Raw genomic sequence first — 24519 nt, 5'->3', positions numbered from 1 at the left:
AAAAGCCTAGACATCAGGACTATGCAATATATGCATGGAAAAAAATCTGCTCTTGTACCCCCTAAATGTATACAAATTAAAAAGATGAAAAAATAAGTCTAGAATCTGGAGGAGGGAATACTGCATAAGTAAGGGAACTCTGCCCCTTCAATTCCCAGGGTCCCAGTGTTCTGCATTTGTACTCTGCCATCCTGAAAGTATAACCCTCATCCTCATGGTCCAACATGGAGCTCAAGCCATCCTGTCTAGAGGATGGGTAGAGATGGGCATGAGTAGAATGCTAGCTCTCTGTTAAGGAGCTGTCCTGGAAGTTGCCATCTGAAACTTCCACTTACATTTGATTGGCTAGATGATTGGCCAGAACTCGGTCACATGCTCACAATCTAGCTGCAAGGGAGTCTGGGAAATGTTTTCCTGGACTGGACAGCTAAAGTGCCCTGTTAAAACTTCTATGACTGTGGACAAAGAAGACAACAGATACTGGAGTACAACAAGCACTTTGGCATTTAATCACAACTCTAGTTTAACAGAGGCCAAGCAATGTGCTAGGCCAGTGTTTCTCATGTTAATGTGATGTGATGTGAATCACATGGGGAGTTTAAATGCAAATATTGATTCAGTAGATTGAATTGGGACCTGGGATTCTGCATTTTTATCAAGTTCCCAGCTGATACTCACACTACTGGGACCACAGGGACCACAAGGATCTGGAAATACAATGTGGAACATGATGGAAAAAGTCTTATTTTGAATCCCACAAGTGGGATTGAATTCCAGCTTTTTTTTTTTTTTTTTTTTTTTTTTTACTGTAAACTTACATTTTGGGAGATATGCCATGAGATTAAAAGAGCCTGGTTCTCAGGAAGTGCTCCATAAAAATACACTTCCTTCCCTGTTTTAGAAAGCTTCCCTCACCTTCACGTGAGGAGGGCGCTGATTGGGTCAGACAAACGGAGTGGCTCAAATTCGAAACATCAGCCACAGAGTCCAGAAGAATGAACAGTGGGCGTCTCCTGAGAGCCAGGTGGGGTCTTTAGGGATTGTGGACAGAGAGGCTCCGCTGGGCACTGAAAATGGCAGTGAGGAGGCTTAAGCCTGGGCATGGGGCAGTGTGGAAGAGAGCACTTCCTCCTGTGCCAGCGAGGACGAGGGCCTGAAAGAAACAAGGCCACCACTACGGGCCTGCCCAACTCCCCATCTGCTCAGGGAGAAAAAGGACACGGAGCAGAGGCAGGAATTCAGGCAATTAATCCTTTATTTAAAGAATAATAAACAGCCAGATTTTACATGCTGAAAGAGGGAACAAGGTAAAAGGGGTTAAAAACTAAAAAGCAAGGACGGCAGACACCAATTAACACAATGCTAATTGACAATTTCCCCAAGCTTCCATGAAACATGCCAGGCCGATTTCCCCAATTGCTAATTAAATCAAACCGCACACACAATACTAATTTCCCTAACTTAGGGAACTCAGTAGACAAATAAAATGAGAAACTAACTTAAACATTTTGTCAAAGTATGGGAAGAAGGATGAATGAAATCTTAACATGAATAAACTTTGGCTCCAAGTAAATTTGTTAAAGTTCTGGCATGTTTAATGAAGTCTTGAAATATCCCAGTATCTCTGTTCTACTCCATTCTACTCACAATTGCATAAATGCACTAATCACAAAATAATACACAGCAGTCCTCTTAAACTTACGTTCTCTCCCTCTGGTGAAGGGTACCCAGCTCATCATGGAAGTGACATGTAAATTTCACCATTTAAATATTATAAAATACCTACTTAATTACAATTAAAAACAAAGGAATAACTTGTCTTTAAAATAGTCCCTGAGATTCTTTGAGCTGGAGTCTGGCTTTGTGAAAAACAGAAGCCAGTCACTTAATCACATAGTTGAGTGGAGAGGCAGCCGCCTTGGCTGACTTTCTCGCAGTCTTCCTTCCCCTGCACGCCACAAAGCTTGTGGGGCTCTGATCTGTCTCACAGGTCCCATCTCCTTCTCTTCCCACCAGCCCCCTCTGCAAGCCTGTTCTGAAGTGTCCCCTTTCACCTCTGTGCTACCTTCAGGGCCCACTAGAAGCATCCCCGTTGAATTATGTCATCACAGAATGGGGACTGGTCTTTAAGGTCATCTATCTAATTCACTCATTTTACTATTGAGGACACTCACGCCAAGAGATGTGGATGTGCCTAAAGTTCAACAGCTGTCCTGTGGCCCCAGGATTTTATTTTTTAATTATGCAAGAAATATGTGATGATCTTAATAATCATAGCTTACACTTGCCTAGTGTTTACTACATGCCAGCCACATTTCTAAGCACTCTACGAAAGTAACTCCATTGATCCTCACAGTAATCCTAAAGTTGAGATCATTATCTCTCCATTTTACAGATAAAGAAACTGAGGCGCTGTAGTGTTAAATAATGTACCTGAAGTCATATCCCTAAGTGGCAGAAGTAGATTTGATCCAAGAAGACTGGCTGCAGATCCAAGGTCTGAACCACTCTATTCATTTGCCCTTTTTTAGAGTAATTAGAAAATAGGAATAGAAATAAAAGTAGAGCATGAGAAGTAAGCACCACTTGTAATAATAGCACTACACAGATGTAACCATGATTAGAATTTCGAACATAGCCTAACATAATTTGTTCTCCTTCTTACATATTAAAAAAATAGAGTCAAACATGTTTGTATGGTCTCACGTGATTCACCTTTTTTATCTTAACTCTATTATGAACAGCTTTCTATTGCTTATAAATACACATGTACAACATGATCTTCAATGGTTGAAATGCAGTCCACTGAATGGATGTGGCACAATGTATTTAACCTATGCACCAAACTAGACACTGAAGTTGTTTTCTTCTTTCCCTATGAGCGTGTTGCAACGAACATCTTTATAAAAACATTCTTATCCTTTTGTTAGATTGCCCTTCACTATTAAATATATGGAAACTGGAAGCTCTAACAGGTAAGAGGGAGGGAGAGGTATGTGGGGACACCCCTAAATACGCAGAACTAGGAAACTGGACTCCAAACCAGTAATGGAGGAAACCCCCTTTTTCCTAAGTGAAATATTTCACTTCATGTCCATTCTTGTGCACCCCTGCTTTCTTGGGGATCACTAAGGCAAGGGCCAGAGCCCCCACTAAAAGAATATAATAGGCAACTCACCATCTGTGGCTAAGGTGTTCTTCCAAGAGGTAAGTGATTAACTTTAGACAAATGCATGTCTTTAAAAAATTGTTGTTTTTTATTCTTATTTTAGGGTAACGGTTGCCCAGTGGGGATATTATGAGAACCAGGCTGCAGGTGAAACTTGTTTACCTGGTTTTCCATGTTCCACCCACCGACCAGAGGGGTAAGTTGATACCCCTGCCCAGCCTGGGGTATAAGCATGGGAGACAGCCACACATGGCTGCAGAGCCGGGTTCTAAAGCATTTTTGGCCTTTTTCTCCTGACTGGCATCCGTAATGCATTTGTCAAGAGGGAGGCTGCTTATCTGTCCTTGTCCCTTCCTGGGACAAAGGCAGACCTGTCACCGTCAGATCAAGGGAACACCAGAGCCGTGTGGAAGGACAGCTCAAAGTCTTTCTTATTCATTGTGATTTATCATAATCACTGACCCCTCCCCCAGGATGAAATAGGAATGAAATAGTAATGTGATAGGTTAATGCCGATAATTAAAGAGAGTTTAAGACCAGTGTGAGGCTGAACTGTGTGTGTGGGTGGTTGAAATCGTTGTTTGATGTGAAAGTCAATGATTGAATTATTCAGAGAGAGTGATTTCCAAATGATAATTTTACACTGTACATAACTGATTTTGATTTATTATAGTGGCACCCAGTCCAGCTGCTTTAGTTTTAAGGGGCTGTCAGCTTTTCTATCCCAAACCCCTGGTTTGGAACTGCCCCCCCTCCCCAAAACCTGGTCGTGTCTGAAATTTGACATTGTTGTTGTTATCTTCCTGGCATGGCTTTTCCCCCTTGTCTCTCATAAGCGTTTATGACTTGTTTGGTTTTGCAATTTATAATCTGGCAGAGGTGTGTGTGTGTGTGCGTGTGTGTGTGTGTGTGTGTGTGTGTGTATGTATACACGAATGAGTGCACACAGGCCTGGGTATGTGGATGGTGAATGGCCCAGATAACCTGATCTCCCTTTCCTTCTCATTGTGGCTTTATGAAAGCTTTGATCTTTTGTCATTTAGCAAGAGGTAGGGCCATGCTGGGAATAGGACCCTACGGGCCGTTGGAATGAAAACGGTACAGCAGTGGCAAATCGCAATGCTGCTTCAGAATTGAAAAGAGAGAGTGAAAAGTGTGAGGGAGCTCTACAGGATCAACCCAAGAGAAGGAATGTCAGACTTTGTGAAGGTGTGAACTGACACCAGGTAAATCCATCTGAAAAAATTAGTCCTTCTGAGGACGGTTTCTTCTCATCGAAATCTTTTTTGCTGGGAGTGATGTAAACCAAGACCCAGATCTCCTGCTGTTCTTTTGTGGAACAGCCTAGGATGCAAGTGCCATGTGACAGGCAAGCTAGTTACTTATCCTAACATATCAGCTTAACACCTACTGCTGCCTACTCCAGACTCTATCCCTCCTTGGTTTGGAACACCTGGGGCATGGGGCACTTGTTCTTGTGGATGAAAGTGGTGGCGCAAGACTCATTCACTAATTGACAAATCCTAACTGAGCATTTGTATATAGTATAAGAATATTGACAACAGCTAACATTTGTTGAATGCTAACTTTGTGACAGATGCTGTTTGAAGGACTTCATATTGACTCATTTTATCCTAAGTAGCTCTGTTGTTAGCTCCATTTTGCCCATCAGGAGACTGAGGATAACTAAGGTGCCTCTGAGCAATCAGTGCAGCATCAACACTCAACCTTCTGCCCCACCTGTCCTAGCGGGAGATGCCACATTCTGTGTATCCTTGGCTTTTCTTGCCTAGGCCTTTGGATGGCTGAGTGCAGGTCTGAAATCTGTGGCTCTGAAGCAGCCAGGAGTAAAGCTGCTTCTTTAAAGAATATGCTGGAAAACTGTGGAGCAACTAGATGAGTTTGGGGATCATGAGAAAAGTTTGGGATGAGTGGAAGGGAGGTGAAGGAGCTGGGGCACATTGGTGGAAGAAGGGGAGGAGAGCGGACGGGAAAGGGAGGCATTGGAAAGAGGTCCTGAAAGGTCAGACCCTGCTCCTGCTCTGGTCCAGTACTGTGGTCAGATGCCGTGATGACATATCCTGGAAGGAACTTTAAGCTTCCTAAACTGTGAAACTTGTCAACTGGACAGTGTCCCTCAGTTCTGCTTTGGTGTAATGTTCACAGTAATGTGAACACTGGGGAAGGCTTGGTAAATCTTGCAGAGCCCTGTTGCATTGGTGCATCTCAGACTGGGGTTCAGTTACTACCAGAGGACTCAATGCTGCCCCATCAGCCTAGTGGATTTCAAGAAGGAGAAGTTAAATACTTTAATTGGTTAGTCACCAAAATATGACTTTTATAGAAAAACAAATACCAATAAATTATGGAGTGGAAAATAAATTTCTAATGCATTGTTAAGATGAAACCCAGGATTTCTAAAAACTTTTTGCCTTCCACTGGAATTCTGAGCTAGGGCCCCTGTCCCTTGGCAGTGTGGATTTACTCTTCTCTGCCCTTTGGGGCATTTTGAGAGAAAAGGAGAAGAAGCCTGGCTGCCTGTGTGCCCCTCTTTCCGGATGACTCCAGAAGTCTACTTGTGCTCTGAACTTTCACTGTGAACAAAATTGTAATAAACCTGGGGATAGGATGGCTTTCAGAGGAAGGTGGGAATCCCTAGAGAAAGAATAGATACAATAGAACTCAATAAAGGCAAAACTTTTCTATATAACAAAAGACAACGTAAACACATGTAAAAGACAAATGACCAACTGGAAGGAGACATTGGCATGCCATATAAAGGATTAATATTCTTCGTATACAAAGAGGTCTTAAAAAGCAGAAAGCAAAAGATCCACAACCTGTAGCAAAATGAGCAAAAGTATGCAAAAGTATGAACAGGTAATTTACAAAATACATACCAGTGCTGAGAGACATTTGAGAAGATACTCAACCTCACTAGTTATTCAAGAAATGTAAATTAAACAATATTATATATATTTTCCACCTAGCAGATTGAGAAAAATGAAAACAACTTGATGCTGTTAAGTGTGTGAGGAAATGGGCAGACTCATACAGCGTCAGTGGGAATGGGAATGTAAATTGGTACAGCCTTTTGGGTGAGTAGTGTAGTTGGGTCTCTAAGAATTGAAAATGTTCTTATCTAGCACCTAAGCATAAGATAATATCAGGAATATTGTGTACGTTTAAGGATATATGTATAATGACTTTTCTTTTGTAGCGATGGGGTTTCGCTTTGCTGCCCAGGCTGGTCTCAAACCCTTGGCTTCAAATGATCCTCCTGCCATGGCTTCCCAAAGTCCTGAGATTACAGTCATGAGTCACTGTGCCCAGGCTATAATGGCATTGTTAATAGTTGGTTTGTGAAAGAGTCGGTTACAACTTAAATGTCTGGAAATAGGGAAAATGGTCAGATGTATGATTTCGTTCATGCAGTGGAATATAACACAGCTATCACCTTACTAGGCAAAGCTGACATGAGGAAAAGCATAGTGCAGGCTGATGTGTGGAACATGATTACTCTCTTTTGATTAAAAAGAGATGTATGTTTATATCTAATGGTGTTGTTTTAAACATAAGTAAAAATGAGGAAAGAAAATGCGCTAAATTCCAAGAGAGTTATAGTTAGTGAGATTAGAAAATTAGAAGTGACTTTTCTTTTAAGTGTTTTGTCATGTTTTCAGAATTTAAGCAATACACGAACAAATGTAAACATTTGCTTTCTGTGTACTCATTTGGCCTTCGACAGTCCCTGTTTTGTATTCCTGGTGAGCTGACCAGACGCATATATCTTCCCTTTTTCACAAGGAGATGACCTTGAGGTTTCATCCAAACTCCTCATTTTGGAACTGAGTGTGCGAGGCTCTGTGACCATGTTTCCATTTTCATAGGACAGTCCCGGTTTGTCTGTTCTCCCAGTGTTCTGTCTGATTAGTGCTTCCTCTCATTCTCAGATACGTCCTGGTCTGGACTGTAAATCACATGGCTTCCTTGCTCAGACAGGTCAAATCACAGGTCAGGCTGGCAGAGTTGGTGAGAGGGGGAGGCAGGGATAAACACAGAGCTCCTGATTTCATTGGATTTGGTGAAATGTAATCTCTTCCCTAAGTGAGCTTCCAGCAACTTCTGCAAGAAAAGGCGTTTCCCCACAACGGTAGGTGGTTCTCTGGAGAAGAATACTGGGGTTAGGGCCAGCCTAGGTTCAGTTCTTACTTCTATCCCGCACTGGCTGTTGGCCTTTGGCAAGTCACTTAATTTCTCTGAGTCTGAACTTAGGTATAAAAGGAGGTTAATAGTGCCTTCCTCAGGGAGTTGATGTTAGTATTAAATAAAGTGCTTAGCACAAATGCTTAGCACATAAACCCTATTTATAAGAAGACCAGTCAGATGGAATTCTAAGTTATGTAAGCCTCCAAGTGTTTGGAATCCTCTGATGTAGAAAATGAAATTTTTGATGTATCTTGACCTGGAGGGACACCAGTCACCTTGGACAAGCCCATTCCCATTTTATAGATGCAATTCCAAATGTCCCAGGGAAAGGTTTTTGTTTTAGGGATGCTGAAAGACGGAATAGCACTGAGTAGCTTGTTAGAAGTCTAGGTTGGTGGACCAGTGGTTTGTGTCTGTCAGGCCAGTGTTATAGAGCCAGAGGCTCTTCCAGTGAGAAGGGAACTTGGAAATTATCTAGTGCCACTCTGGGCAGAAATCTTTCTGGCAGCCTTGGATAGCCAGAATCTATATTGTATTGCTCTGATTCTGCTGGGAATCAACCACAAGTGGCCCTCTGGTCTGCTGCCTCATTCCCGGCTCTTCTCCTCTGTGTGCCCTGGCTGAGAAGAGTCTCAGACCCTCTGCCACATGTCACCTGGAGTGCTGCCCAGCTGGTTAGCAGCCTGGGTCAGCAGTGCTGGGTGCTCACTGCACACCCTCTGTGTCCCTGGCAATGACCGCGTCTCTAGGTAAATATCCCTTTTGTTTCCTGGCAGACAGTAGGGAGAAAAGGGCTTTTGGGTTTTCACTTCTGAACTATGCAGGAAGAAGGAACAAAGGACCTGGATGAAAACAACAACAACAACAACAAACAACACTTTTTTTCAACTCTCCAAAATGGTAGTTGGTCTGTTTGGAAATTTGAGCCTTAAGCTCTCACTCATTCTTAGCTCAGTAGAGAACAGAATTCAGAAAGGTTTGTGGGTAGGCTTGCTTCCCATTTCCCATATTCTCTTTCCTTATAGTTTGAATGTGGTATCTCCTTCTGAGTCTTCTAAAAAAAGTAAATTATTCCGGGACAACAGAGGCATATTTGAAAGGGCGACATGCAGAACATGAACTGACGTCATTGGACAAAAAAATTGAGTCTATTCTGCTCCTGTGTTTACCACAGCAATAATTTCCAGCATCTAGTGACCATTTACCATGTGCCAGAAACTGTGCTAAGTGCTTTAAGAGGATGATGTCATTTCATTTAATAAGAATTTCTGAGTTTGGTGCTGCTATTATTTCCATTATTCAAATGGTTAAACTAAGGCTTAAAGAAATTAACTTGCCCCAAATTCCCCAGCTAGATTCCAGAATATATGAGGCCAGATCTCTCTCTATCAACAACCAAGTTCTTATTTCTACATTGCTTTGCCTCCCACTGCATCCCAGGAACCTACTGTGTGCCAGGCATTGTCCTAGAGAAGAGCTCGTTGGGTGGCAGATTTTGACCATAGATTTCTATGGTATGCTTGAAATATTTTTGTCCAATTCTGATTGACACCTGCCTCTTCCTCCACTTTCTTTCTTTCTTCTAGAGGAAGAAAGTCCCAAATACCTGGTGGTTGCCATATCTCCCAGCCTATGTGGTCAACATTTAATTACATTAGCATTTGTTTCCACTAAAAAAGTAATCACATTACTGCCTTTCATGTCACATTAGTGAAAATGGATACCAATACGATACATATTAATAGAATATGATGGGAAATTGCTAATACAATTAGACTTTCACGTTTTATTAGTTCTGGAGTGACACTCTATGCTGAAGAACAGCTCACCTTAGTGGCGACAAGGAAAAAGGTGGAAAGTAGTGGATGTCTTCCTATTTCGAATGGACTGAGCAGGATCTCAGGGGGCCCGGGGGGCATGCATGGGGTCCCATGATCCGTTTCTGGGCCCCACTTCCTGCTCCTTCCTGTAACATGAGCACCTTTTGGATTTGGGCTGGGAGAGGAGTTCCTCCTTCACAGCCAGGCTGTGTTGCCTGAATTGTGGTCATTAAAGTATCATGTAACATGATCCTGCTTGGGTGGCCCCAGATCAGATAGAATTAATATTTCATTATCCCTTCTGTGGCTAGTGCTGGCAGAGAGGGGGACAAGGCAGGGAAAATGTCCCCAGGGCCCTTCCCAACGCTCACCGTCAGCTCCCTGATAGGCCCCTGCATTTGGCTGGGCGCCCCAGGAGTGACATTTGGTTGCTTTGTCTTCCTAGAGGTCTCCACCTTCCGTCCTTCTCTTTCTGCCCACCCCCTTCTTTCCACTTGCCCAAGTGATGGTGGAAAGGCTGTTTACTGCATCGCTGGTGACCATCTGTAGGTGTGTTGCCGAGGAGCTTCTGTAGTTCACATTTAGTCCTGATCGATTATCTGCCGCCATATTGGATCTTACTCCTGTGACTTTGTCTCCTCATGTCCTCTACTTGAAATGCTCTGAACAAACCCAGTTGTCTTTCCAGGCCCATTTCAAATTCTCTTTCTTCCATGAAACCTTCCCTTTCTACTCCAAGTCGATGCTACTCCTGAATTAAACATATACTGCATATCTCCTTATGTGTTCTCATAGGACTACCCTAATGAGTTACAGTGGCTTGTTCAAAAGAAAAAAAAATGATTTTAAACTCTGAGAACAAAGCAGACAAGGCCTGGCGAGGTGAATATTAGACGTGGGAGGAAATGAGGGTATCAGAAGCTGGCATTCGTGTGAGTGGCACTTTGGACTGACCAGAGCATGGGGTGCAGTGCAGTCTGGGAAGGGCAGACCAAGACTCACAGAGGGGCAGGCTCTCGCTTCCTTCCCTCTGTACCTCATCTCCTGGTATTTGATTTTATCTCTCCCTGGCACACGATCCAGAACTCGGGATCTTGAACTTTCGGAAAGCTAGTGATTCTACAATTGGGAAGAAAAACTGTGGCAATTAAGGAAGACATCTATTGCCTTGACAAGGATTCATTTTGTGGGGAGGAGTTGGGGAAAAGAGATAAAGGTGGGACGAGGACAACCTGTCTTTTAAATAATAGGTAATTTACTTGGGAGAAGGCTATACATTGTGGATAGTAAAAGGAGAACTTACAGCCTCAGAGCTGTCAGCCAACCTAAATCATTATGGCAGCAGGGATTTTATTTGCCAGCTCTTTCATGTTCTTCTACAGGGAGGGGCACCAGGGGAAGCTCTGGAGAGAGCAGGGAGAGGCAGCAGACGGGCCACATGCACTACAGAAGCACAGGAAGCTGCATGGCTAGGGGCATGATCACGGGTCTGGGAATTGGGCAAACTGAGTCTACATGTAGGAGCTGTCAACAGAAGAACAAGGGAAGGGTGCTGCATCAGGTGATGGGTAACGCCCTTTTCCATTCTGAAATTCTGCAACTCAACCGAAGAGGGGGTATACCACGTGTCAAACGAGAGACTTTGAGACTCAGTCCTGGTGTGGAGTTCTGGGAATGGGTAGTCTATGGGTGAGCACTGGTAGGATCTAGATGGATAGGATGAGAGTAGAGTGGGAGGGCTGGGGAGTGCCCTCAGAGCAGAAGAAAGGGCACAAGCAGAGGCGGTGGCAGTAACTCCTGGCAGGGTACAGGGAATTGTGAATAAGAGGGCTTTTTATAGGGAGGATGCATTGCAAGGCTGGGGCCCGATGGTGGACAGCATGGGATTGGTAGCCTAAAATATGTATGTTTGACCCTGTAGGTCAAAGGAAGTCAGCGAAGGCAAACTGTTTCTTACTTGGAGCTTGCCTCACTGTGATGGCTCATGAGGGACTCCCAGGAAGGCAGCCAACTCTGTGCAGTCCATTCTCCAGGCCTGGAGTGCGGGTGGATGATCCTGATGTCAAAGTAGGAGGTCCCTGTGGGAGGCGAGTGTGAAGGAAGTCATCCGGGGTGGGTAAGTGGGTTTGCTAATCAGGTTTCAAAGTGGAGAGAAGGGTGAGGGTGTATCAAGGACCTTTTAAAAATTTATACCCAGTCTGCCACTTAGAGGCACCTCTAAGAGGCACCATCCTGGTGTCTTGGTGGGCTTCCTCTCTTGTTTCTTTTCCTGGCCTCTTAAGAACACGCACACCTGGGCATGGTGGCTCATGCCTATAATCCTAGCACTTTGGGAGGCTGAGGTGGGCGGATCACTGAGGTCAGGAGTTTGAGACCAGCCAGGCCAAAATGGTGAAACCTTGTCTCTACTAAAAATACAAAACTTAGCTGGGGGTGGTGGCACGTGCCTGTAATTCCAGCTACCTGGGAGGCTAAGGCAGGAGAATCGCTGGAACCTGGAAGGCGGAGGCTGCAGTGAGACAAGACCACCCCACTGCAGTTCAGCCTGGGTGACAGAGCGAGACTCTATCTCAAAAAAAAAAAAAAAAAAGAAAAAAGAAAAAAGAAAACACACACATATGCACAACTTGAAGGTGACTGTGGGAGCCTGCCTGACTTAGGCTGAGTCCTGCAAAATCCCACACAACATGAAAGTAAAATTGAGGCAATTGTTAATTATTTAATGAACCTAATGTGTTCTGATCCAGTGTTCCAGGCCAAGGTGTTCTGACCACACAATGTCTGCAAAGTGGGGACAGTTGATTACCATTGTATCGTCACTGTCACCATCACAAGAGGACAACCCTGCATCAGACATGCCATTGACCAGTGCAGTTCCCTTTGATTTGTTCTCCTTCTTCCCAGCATAGTTCCTGAACATACATGTAAAATAAGTGTTTGTAAGTTCCATGAATTACATATTGAAATTGTTATCACGGCTAAGTCCACTATAACAAACAATACTGATTATAGAGCAGGAATATATTTTGTAATTATAATGTTCTTCAAACTTCTCTGATTGACACACAGCATATTTAAACCGGGATGATCAAAAATTATGGGCACAGTGCGGTCCTTGTCTTCTCTTGGGCAGCACAAAAGCTCTCCTCAGTAGGTAACAGCCACCAGCCAGCCTTTGAGCAGCTGTGTCGAGATGGATTCAGTTTCTTTGCTGAGCGGGGGGATGTGGGGGAAGACACCCCTGCTTTTAAATCAAAGACAATTCAGTTTGGAGAAAGGTGTACCTTCTGGAAATAAATAAAAGGAGGCGCAGTGTATTGTCAGCTGGCCGTCTTAAATCAATAAGGCAGGCAGTCCGTCTTGCATGCCCATTCTGTTGTGAGGGGGAGGAGCACCTGCCTGTAGGCTTGTCCCGAAATAAAAGCCCTCGTCCGGAGATGTCCAGGGGTGCAAGTGAGTCTTGCTCTGCTCTTCAAGGCCTTTCCGGAGCCAGGCTGGCAGTGTGCCTGTCAGGGGTCTGAGGATGTTAATGTCCTTTACATCCAGATCACATCAATCTGCATCCATTATTTTACCAGGCAGGGACACCTGGATGGGAAGCTCTATTTTCTTTGAATGGCCTCTGGCTTATAAAACAAAACCAGCAAAGAGCACGTAATCCCTTTGAGTATTTGAGTTTTTGAGTGCCAGGTACTGTGAGAAGACTCTTGGTTGAAAAACAAAAAAAAGTTAAAAAAAAAAAAATAAAAGGAAGGCAGCATTTTTAAATCATCTTCTTTGTTTACAAAGTGGTGACATTCAGTCTTGAATCAAAGGGAACAGTTTCCAGGTAGAAAAGTCTCATGTTTGTTTTCTGTCAGCTACCAACTACCAGCACGTTTTTCCTCCAAACTTTGTGCAAAATCAACTTACCTTGATTTAAGCCACAAAGAAAAAGACTTGGGGGTAGAAAGGGTGGGAAAGGGGGAAGCTTTTAAGAGATTATCCTTTTGGAGTCTTGATAGATTAAGAGGGTGATCAAACTTGGCAGCATCTTAATAATAGGGACACGTGAATTTTGGCTAAGCTAATGGAAGCTCTTTTGTCAATTTCCTGTAACCGTGCTTGACAGGACTCAGGAAATGGCACGACTGGCCCACCTTTGATACCTAGAAGCGGCTTAATGAGATTTAAAGGTGCGGCACCATGACTGGAGTTTCCCACATGAGGTGTAAGTTACACAAAAAGTCCTTCTACGTACCAGTCCCTTGCTGGCTCTGTCGCCTGCTTGCCACAATTCAGAATGTGTTTTTTCTATAGAAGTAACAGCTGAAAGCTGGGCAGCTGAGTTTCTGAACAGAAATTGTTTTTCTAAAAAGACTTTTTTTTTTTTTTTTTGGTTACATTCAGGACTGTGTCTCTGAAATATTATCTATCGTAAAAAACATGACATGAATTTACTATGGCAGTCAGCTGCAATTTTTAAATACATTCGTTAGGTTAGTGAGTAACATCTTCCCTTCCCAAAAGACATGGATGAAGAGCAGGAACATCAGACTGTTATGTCTTGGGGGTAGATAAGGAGGGGTGTGGGCGAGGCCATGCCAGGACATGTGAGCCCAGATGGGGCCCACACGTTGCTGATGGAATATTTGAGCTGGAAGTATTTAACGTGAAAGATCCTGCCTCCAGGACCACTCGGTCAGCCGTAAGGGAGCTGGGAGTCATGATGTGTCCACATATGTTTGCGATGTCAGACTGAGGGTGGAGCTGCCCAGGCAGGGTGTGGGGGTTACAAAGTCAGTCTTGCTAGCCTTTATTATTGTGGCTCTTCAGGGGACCTCAAGGCAAGCTAAAAGGTTTGTCTCTGGCAGCTGTCCTGGTGAGGCTGTGCTAGAATAGAAGAGACACCACTTAAAGTGGCTGGGAAATGTCCTTAGACTTCTGTTCATTTTGTTACCTGTCTGACCCTGTGGGCATTGGGCTTGGTTCCCTGCATGCAGGAAGCTCCTCTGCCGGCCAAAAGGCTAGAGATCTTCCACCACACCACCTTCCAAGCATGACTCAGCTCCCTGGGAAGCTACCAGCCAAGACTTGAATGACCTTCCTAAGCTCTTTTTGAATTCTGGCCCTTTTACTAAGGGTTAAAGATGAACTTGACAGTACCGTGTCTCTTGCTCATACTAAGTAAAACCTGAAAATATGACCCTGAACTTCTCCAGTCTGGTGGCCATGGCACCCTGCCTTATGTCGAAGAATGAGACTGAGAATGGCACTTCCAACTTCCAAATTGGGCAGCAAAATGTTTACATTCCCCAAAAGGATCAAGGCCTGAACTTCCTAGAAGCCAAGCTGACAAGCACATGGATTGATATTTAAAGGGGGCAAAGCTTCTAGGAATAGTTACCATGGACTTTCACGCGATGCAGCGTTCATATTTTAGTTTAGAATTGTCCACAGATGCACTTAAGGAATCAATGAGAATGAGTGGAACTGATAGGCCTTGTGAGAGTTCAAGTTTTTCTGTTTTACCTCATCTGCCTTATAAGAATGGATGGTTTCTCTTTTTCCTGTCTTATGCTTGTGATTTATAAATATCAGACTCCCTTTTGCCATCATTGGCCTGGCATCAGCCAACATTTCTCCTAGGTAACCTGGGTTTTCCTTCCGTGGTATTCAGGGTACCACTTGGGAAAAATCAAATATAAATTGATCCATTTTATAGATAGGTGTGTATTTTAAAATGCTACCTGTTTAAAATATTTGCAAATAGAAGCTATTGAAATGCTCACACATGGCTCCTAAAAATGTGCGAAGGGCCAGGTAAAGTTGGAGGCTGCATATTCAGGAGACCCAGGAGGAAGCTGGCTGGTGTGGCTTTGGGCCAGGGGCTGCTGGTTGCACCAGCTTTGATGAAGACCATCACATGAGCTTGGCTTAAATACCAGTGCCACAATTTAGTAACTGTGTAACTTTGAAAAATCAATTAGTCCTTTCCGAATGGTGGTGTCCTTAGCTATGAAATGGAGATAATACCAACCTTATAAGATTGCTTTGAGAGACTCTTAAAGTTTTGACCATGAACCACAGTAAGAAATGCAGTTTACATCGTGAGCCGGCACAAGCAACTACATACGTGCACTTTTAAAACGAAAACAAACTTTTCATAAAACAGTTTTAACCTATAGCCTAAAAATGCTCCCTGGTAATTTCTATTATATTGTGTTTTTTCATTGGATATGGTGATTGCAACCCACTACAATGATTTTATGACCAAGGAATGGATTGCATCACAGTTTGACAAACACTGTAGTTACTTAATAAATGTCAATTCCCTTAATATGTTGAAGACCCAGACTTCTTACTAATTAGGATATGATAAGTTACACTGCAGAAGCAAACCCTGACATACCTGTGGCATGACACTGTGAAGCTTTACTTCTTGCTTTTGTCAAGTTTGGTGTGGGTTGGGCAACATTTCAAGGCAGCTTTCTTCCGTGTGGGATCCACGTTGCTTCCATCTTATCACTTCGTTGTTTCCACATGTGGCTTCCACAGTTGCAACTAAGGGAAAAGAGGGATGCAGTGTCTCATGGATGCTCTTAAGGATTATGTCTGAAAATGGGTATATCACCACTGCTAAACTCTAATGTCCAGATGCTAAACTCTAAATGTCACCACTGCTAAACTCTAATGGCCCTAACCCAACTGCAAGGGGGATGGGGACATATGGTCTTCCTATGTGCACAGGAGAAGGAAAGTGTCAAGTGGTCGTAAGGAATGACAGAAACCACATACAGTAGTATTTAGGCAGCACCCAGGGTAAGTCTTTGACACACTTAGCGATCAAGTAATGAAGACACAGAACTGGTCTTCATTCTGATTTGAGGCATTGCTGCCCAACCACTAAGGAACAGACTAAATTGATGACTTCATGGGGCCTTTTTATGCTTTATTGTATGCCACTCCCATGATCCTAAAGTTTCACAGACTTAACTTATGGTTAGAGATACAGTTTTCTACAACTATTGTGAACTTACCTATTGCTTGATCTTGGAGCTCAACGATAACGTCCTTACAGGACAATGGAATAGGACCGAAAGTTATGTTTCAAGTTGGTGAGCCCAGAGTGTGCATATATAATAACAAGTTGATAATGATAGTGAACATTTATTGAGTGCTTACTGTGTACCAGACTTTGAGCTAAGCAGTTCACAAGCTTTGTCTCAATTCATCATCATCATAACATTGTTAGGCAGAATCTTAGACATCTTAGTCCCCTTTGAGATAATCTCTTCTGCTACCCTCACTTCAAAAGTGAAAAAGAGTGGAAGTTCAGAGAGATCAAGTGATTTTTCCCAGGGTTGCACAGCAAATTAATGTTTATGCTAGGATCAAAAGCCAAGATCTGGCATTCCCTCTGATAAGGACATATGAGGGATACACTGGTTGTTTTACTGGCCTTAGCAAAGTTAATTGAATCTTCACCTTTAGGGTTTTCAGTTTTACCCACGTGTACACCAGAAATGCTAATCCATGCTGAGATAGAATGACCAAAACTCCATGACTACTATTAAAGTTTAAACTGGTCATGTTAGGTAGAAATAACCAAAGTTTTCTCAGCCAATTCAGGTATAGACCAGGTAACTTACACTCTTGTTCTCAACTTCAGCTAGAAACATTAAGTCTAGATTGTAGTAAAAGATCCTCATTCATGATTTCCGTTTGTTTTCACATAAGTCTGCATGCTGTCTTCTTATTACCAAGAAGTCCTTGGTTACTACCAGTACTGAAAAGAAAAATTGGAATTTGCCAAAAGAAAGCAAATATGATACTGATTCTGATAGGATAGAGGGAATTGGTTTAAGCCACAGTTTAATGGGTGTAAGCTTAAGGAAGAACTTTCTAGTGACAAAGTTTTTAAGCTCTCCTAGAGGTGACTGAAGAGGGTTCTAGCGCATCTCTCATTGGAGGTCTGAAAAGATGCTTTTCCAGACCAGTTCAAACCACAGATGTTGACTAATGATTTTCCAAGGAATATATAAAGATCATTTTATAATTTTATGAAATCAGTTTATCGTAGTTCAGTGTAGCACATACCTTCATAAAAATTTACAGAAAATTATACTGTGCACAGTGTGTGTGTACATGTATGCATACAATGTGTACACACATGGCCCAGATCCAAGTATCCTTTAGAATACCTTCCCGAGAAGGGCCAAAAGGCCTGGATGTTTATAGTGAGGTGTTCCTAGCCTGGCTTGGTTGGAATTTGCAGTCTTATCGTCTGCATGTGCATTTGCAGCTAAGATGAGAAATTCTCTATCTGACATCCTCCACACATTTATATTTTTTGGATCAAGAAAAGGGTAAAAAAGTTACTACTTAGATAGGAGCTTCCAGTGTCACTGTCCCTACTCCCTCCGCTCTGCGATATTTATTCAGATGTTCTTCCAGGTTTACAATTAATCATGTGTCCTGAAGGGGTGGGTAGGCTGGGGGAGCAGCATCTTACAGCTTTGCTATTAACCAGCATTTACAGGGGTGTGCTGCTTGGGGGTAACTAGGCTCCCAGGGTCTTCTCTGAGGTGTACAGTCTGCTAGGGAGGACATTTTTATTCCGTGTGTGTGCTGATAATTTTATTAACTGGAAATCAAGTCTTTTCTGACTCAACACAGACTCCCAATATTCCCGCATAATGTATTTGACATTTCTGAGACAGTGCAGTCTGAGGAGTATGAGCACTGAATAGGGAATCAGGAATGCTAGTTTTTGTCCTGATTTGGCTGCTGCCCTGCCTCTCCCTGGGCAGCTCGCCTAACCTCTCTGTGCCTCATTACCTTCCTTTCCCTACCTGGAAAATCAGGACCATTTCTTTTACCTGCTCTAACTCAGACATGTCAGGTGCAGCCAGGCAATTTTCTTGGTGCTGTTGGCAGGGAACATAAGCTATATGTCTATGATGGTGTTTTTGTCTTTGTTAAGATTACAGTTATTTATTTTTTAATGGCTCAGAAGAAACCGCTGTGAACTTAGTATAAGAGTACAAACTCTATATTATAATGATCTCCTGTTGAAATGGAGTCTTTCAGATCTATGATATAATTTCCAAATGCCACCTTCTGAATGCAAAACAGCACTTTATCCCAGCCCTTGAGATCCAGCTATTTGGGGCTCAATTCTGAGAGAGGTGGGCATCCTTCTTTCACTTTTTCACCGGACAAGGTAGGTCTCATTTTCTTCTTTCTTTATAGCAATTTGGATGCCCCTTTCTTCACTCCAGCCCTGGTCTTTTACATCTTTTGTATGCCCTGGGTGGAAGAAAACCTCCTGAGGCTCATTACCTGCACATAGTGCTTCTAAAAAGGAGACTGTTTCAGAAAGTTCCAAGCACTGAAAATGGGTGTGTAATAAACCATGTTTTGCATCTTTAATTATAGCATTTTACACCACAAATGCTGTAATCACATGCTTTCTCTAGAGCTAAAGTAATGTGCAATTCTAGGTTCATTCATTAATGAACTGGCAAATCAACCATGGGTCTTGTCAAAAACATCACTGCAGTGTGTGTCCCTCTGTATAGACCACGGGATCAATCTGTACTGGATCCCCTCTTCCAAAGCGCACTCAAAGGCCTTCTTAACAAGTGTCTTGTTCAAATATGCAGATTTTCTGATGTGATTCCACGGGATCAATCTGTACTGGATCCCCTCTTCCAAAGCGCACTCAAAGGCCTTCTTAACAAGTGTCTTGTTCAAATATGCAGATTTTCTGATGTGATTTTATATAGTAACTACTGATCCCTAGAAAAAAAAAGGAATTGTTTCTGAAATTTGGCAAGGAAGGATGCAAGGGGAGAGTGAACGGCAGACCTGGGGGGCAGAGATAAAGATTTATATGATTCCGAGAAGGTAACCAGAAGGCCTCTTGGTGTAAAACTAGCTTGCTTATTTAGGTTTCACAGAGTCTGAAATTTCTTCATCAAGGATAGGCTTTTGTTTAGGCATTGTCCCTGAGAGGGAGTGGAGAGGGGAGTTGTCACTTAAACAGCAAATACATAGTCCTTGTTTGCAGATGACATGATCTTATATACAGAAAACCCCAAAAGCTCCACCAAAATACTTAGTACTGATAAATGAAATATCAGTAAATTGCAGGATACAAAATCAACAGACAACAATTAGTAGCATTTCGATATACCAACAGTGAACTAGCAGAAATTTATAGTAGCTACAAAAATATCTAGGAATAAACTTAGCCAAGGAGGTGAAAGATCTCTGCAAGAAAAACTGTAAAACATAGATGAAAAATTGAGGAAGATACACAAAAACAGAAAGACATTCCATGTTCATGGATTGGAAGAATTAATATTGTGAAAATGATCATACCACATAAAGCAAGCTACAGATTCAATGCAATTTCTATCAAAATTTTAATAACATTCTTCACAGAAAAAAATCCTAAAATTTATATGAAACCACAAAAGAACCCAAATAGTCAAAACAGTCCTGAACAAAAAGAACAAAGCTGGAGGCATCATACTACCTGGCTTCAAAATATTCTACAAAGCTATAGTAACCCAAATGGCATGGTACTGGCATAAAAACAAACATATAGACCATTGGAATAGATTAGAGAACCCAGAAATAAATCCACATATTTATGGTCAACTGATTTTCAACAAAGCTACCAAGAACATTCATTGAGGGATGGACAGTCTCTTCAACAAATGATGCTAGGAAACTGGATATCCAAATGTAGAAGAATAAAACAAGACCCCTATGTCTCACCAGATATAAAAATCAACTCAAAATGGATTCAAGACTTACATATAGGACCCAAAACTATAAAACTAGTACAAGAAAACATACATGGGAAACAGTTTAGTATATTGATTTGGGCAAAGATTTTATGGAGAAGACCTCAAAAGCACAGGCAACAAAACCAAATATAGACACGTGGGATTATTTTAAACTAAAAACTTCTGCACAGCAAAGGAAGCAATCAACAGAGTGAAAAGACAACTCAGAGAATGGGAGAAAATATTTTCAAACTATTCATCCAATAAGGGAGTAATATTCAGAATATACAAGGATCTCAGACAACTCAACAGCAAAAACCAAATAATCTGATTAGAAAATGCGCAAATGAGCAGAATAGACATCTCTTAAAAGAAAACATACAGATGGTCAACAGGCATATAAAAAATGCTCAATATCACTAATCATCAGGGAAATGCAAATCAAAACCACAATGGGAAATCATCTCATTCTAGTTAGAAGGGTTATTATCAAAAAGACAAAACACAACAAGTGCTGGCAAGAATGTAGAGAAAGGGGAACACTGTTGGTAGGAATGTAAATTAGTACAGCCATTATGGAAAACAGTATGGGGTTCCTCAAAAAGCTGAAAATAGAACTACCATATGATCTAGCAATCCCACTGCTAAATATATACCAAAAAAAAAGGATATCCGTATACTGATGAGATATCTTTACTCTCGTGTTTATTGCAGCACTATTCACAATAGCCAAGACATGGAATCAACCCAAGGGTCCATAAAAGATGAATGGATAAAGAAACATGTTGTATATACTCACAGTGGAATACTATTTAGCCATAAAAATAAAAAATTTTGTTATTCATGGCAATGCAGATAAGCTTGGAGGACATTATATTAAGTAAAATAAACCAAGCACACAAAGAGAAATACTGCGTGTTTTCACTTGTGTGCAGAAGCTTAAAAAGTTAATCTCATAGAAGTGTGGAATAGTATAGTGGTTACTAGAGGCTGGAAAGGGTGAGTGGGGCAGGGTGATCAGTCAGAAGTTGGTTAACAGATACAAAATTATACCTAGATATTAGGAATAAGTTCTAGTGTTTTAGAGCACTGTTGGGTGACGATAATGGACAACTTATTATGTATTTTCAAATGGCTAGAAAAGCAAATTTTGAGTGTTACCAATACAAATCAAATAATTAAATGACAAACGATTGAGGTGATAGCAATTACCCTGATTCAATCATTACATATTATATGTATGTATAGTATACAAATATCACACTGTACCCCATAAATATGTACAATTATTATGTGTCAATTAAAAATAGTAAGAGAAAAAAAAGAAAATACTTGTGGGATGCAAACCAGAGTCCATTCAGTGTTAAACTGTGTTTGTATCAACTTGTTTTCTCTCTGACCTGAGGGGTTGGGATGCAGAAGAGGGAAGGTCTTGCTGATGTCAGTGTGGAGATTGAAGCTTTCTTGTCTCCAGGAAAGGGAGGGCATGCTGTGGGGGGAGGTCTGGAGGCCATGGAGAATCAGTCTGGCCTCCTTCCCTGTTATACTGGAGCTCCGCCTTGGTGAGCAGACATATGAGCCAAATTGATGAGGAGGGTTGAAGAGATGATAAAAATCACACCAGCAGTGCTCACAGCTCAGCTTCACAATTCTGAAATGATTGGCCAATGTCACATTAGGATCTGGCCTTCTCTTTAGGAAAAGTCTTGAACTTCTGTGAGAAACATCTGAAGTTTCTCTAATGTATTAATGATTATTATTTTTAATCTATCATAAACATAATATATAACATATTATTAATTATTGTTTATTGTCTGTTTTCCCTCACTAGAATGTAAGTTCCCTACGGGCAGCTTCTTTGTTTTGTTCATTGCTGTGTTCAAGTGCTTAGAACAGTGCCTGGTACACAGTGGGTGCTCAATGAGTATTTGCTGACTATATGAACATGTTGATTATTTCCCTCAGTGTAGGATAATTCACTCTTTTTCCATTTCAACCCCTAGATACTACTCACTCCTGCCCCAGAAATTCTTAGACCTGTCAGCTTGGCACTGTTTTTCCTCTCTAGAGCCCTCTCAGAATTTGGACAATTGCAAATATTCGATTTCCACCCCTTTCTTGAAGTGAGAAAGCTGTAAACAGTGATATGGCAGTCTCCACTAGCTTTTTGCACGATGCCAGTGGCGGTTTATTGCAAAGGCCAAGGCCTAGGATTGAACGTAAACAAACACAGCCATGAGTTTAAAATAGACCATTGAGCAGCTCACAAAATAGGGCCCTTGTTTTTAAAAGAGCAGTGGATGCTCTTCAGAAATAATAAGAAATAATAAGTCTGGATGCTGGATGGAAAGCTCTGATGCTTTCTGGCTGAGTTTGTCCTTCGAACTTTATTTGTGTTTGGCACGCCTGTGCTGGAGCCGGCTGCCAACCGCGGCCAGGGTCCACAGGCAGTGGAAAGTTTATCTGAGCTGCAGGAGGAAAATTGAAGTCTCTTTGAAAAAGCTGCAACATGCTTGTTGTGCTAATTTCTAAGAGACACAGATGCCCTTTGCAGAGAGTGTCCGGTATTTGTCCTAAGCAGAGCATGAGATTTGGGTACTGACAGACTAAGCCTCTGGGGGAAAACGTGTGGGCTAGGGATGTTTTCTTAACAACACCTCATCTATGAAAGTGTTCTCATCTTCAAAAATGAGGCATGGCTATCTACCTCATGGAGCTGTTTTAGAATTAAACAATATGAATGTATGTTCCAGGAGTTTAGCTCTTCCTTTTTGTTCCTTCCCCACACCCAGTGCCTAGCACGTGCCTGGCATCTGATAGGTGACTGTAACACTAACCTCCTTTTACAAAGAAGCAGAGGAAAACAGAGCTCTTTTGCCAGCGGTTTGAAGGAATAAATAGCATTCTTTTCCCTTTCTTCCCTCCAGAATCCTTGTTCTTTAAACATGTGTGTGTGTGCGCGCGCGCGCACACACACACACACACACACACGGAGAGAGCAAATAATTTATCAGTACATTTTCACTGTAAAAAATTTGAACAATTAAGAAATATATTCCCAGTTCTCCCCCAGAGTATTCAATGTGGGAATGAATCCTTCCAGAAACCATGTATCTCAGTCTCCATCATCTCTATCTCTATCTCTCATGTATTTCTATAGCTATATTGTCTATCTATCTATCTATCTATCTATCTATCTATCTATCTATCTATCATCGATCTATCAATCTTCTATCCATCCATCTATCCACCCACCCATCCATCTATCTAACATGTATCTTTCCACCTACCTACCTATCTGTGATGGTTAATTTTATGTCGACTTGACTGGGCCATGGTGCACAGATATTTGGTGAAACATTATTCTAGATATTTCTGTGAAGATGGTTTTTTGGATGAGATTAACATTTAAATCTGTGACTTTGAGTAAAGCAGATTACTCTTTATAATGTAGGTGGGCCTCATCCAATTAGTTGAAGGCCTTAATAGAACAAAGACCTTTCTGGAAGAAGAAGGAATTCTACTAGCAGACCACCTTTAGCTGCAAATGGAAGCTCTTCCTTGGGTCTCTAGCCTGCTGACCCACCCTGAAGATTTTGGACTTACCAAGCCTCCACAGTTGTGTGAACCAGTTCCTTAAAATAAGCCTCTTTTTTCTATACACATCCTGTTGGTTCTCTTTCTCTAAAGAATCCTAATACTCTATATTATCTATCTATCTATCTATCTATCTATCTATCTATCTATCTTCCATCAGTCTAATCTATCCATCTATAGCAAGGTAATTTATAGAGCTATTAATTTGTGTTCTGTTATTATTTTGTTACCTTCTCCCATTCCAGGAAGACACCCAACTTCATACTATAAAGACAAAGCAGAAATTGTCTGCCCCTAACCTCCCTTTCTGAAAGCTCTAGAAACTTGATAGGATTATTCCTTGGCGGTGAGGGAACGGTAGGATGGGGAAAATAGGCAGAAGCCTTGGGAGAGAAATACTGGGAGGTGGTCTAGGATCAGAAACAGATTCTAAGGGGTGGGACTTTGTCCATACCTTTACCTTTTCCTTAGGCAGGGACAAGGCCTAAGGAATGGGTAAAATGTCTCTTGTGCCCAAGAATGCACTTTGGTTAGTGGGATCGTCTGTGAAGACTCCCATGCCCAAAGATGATATGAAGATTCCTGTGACTTTTGGATAATGTAATAATCAGAGTAGACCAAAGGTTGGAGGGACCGTATGGAAGATATTGCTCTGTATGACCCTGAAATCCTGATGACACAGGCATTGGGGCTGGCGAGTGATATGGTTTGGATTTGTCCCCTCCAAATCTTATGTTGACATGTGGCTTCCAGTGTTGGTGATGGGACCTAATGGAAGGTATTGTATCATGGGGGCAGATCCCTTATGAATAGCTTAGCACAATTCCCTTGGTAATAAGTGAGTTCTCACTCAGTTAGTTCACTTGAAATCTGGTTGTTTAAAAGAGTGTGGCACTTTCTCCATCTCTCTCTCTCTTGCTCCTGCTCTCACCATGTGATACGC

The 24519-nt window shown here is 42.0% G+C and overlaps 1 long non-coding RNA gene across 1 annotated transcript in view; it reads left to right on the top strand.

Moving 5' to 3' along the window:
- Positions 1 to 2412: 2412 nt before the first annotated feature.
- The window catches only part of LOC117099677, a 183626-nt gene continuing 161519 nt past the window's right edge, over positions 2413 to 24519 (top strand). The window contains exons 1-2 of the long non-coding RNA XR_004443946.1: positions 2413 to 2497; positions 3273 to 3365. This is a non-coding gene — a long non-coding RNA (uncharacterized LOC117099677). The remainder of the gene's footprint in view (positions 2498 to 3272; positions 3366 to 24519) is intronic.

The sequence above is a fragment of the Trachypithecus francoisi genome, unplaced genomic scaffold (genome assembly GCF_009764315.1).
Source record: "Trachypithecus francoisi isolate TF-2019V2 unplaced genomic scaffold, Tfra_2.0 Lachesis_group17, whole genome shotgun sequence".
Classification (NCBI taxonomy): Eukaryota; Metazoa; Chordata; class Mammalia; order Primates; family Cercopithecidae; genus Trachypithecus; species Trachypithecus francoisi.
This window is presented reverse-complemented; position numbering and strand designations above follow the sequence as displayed.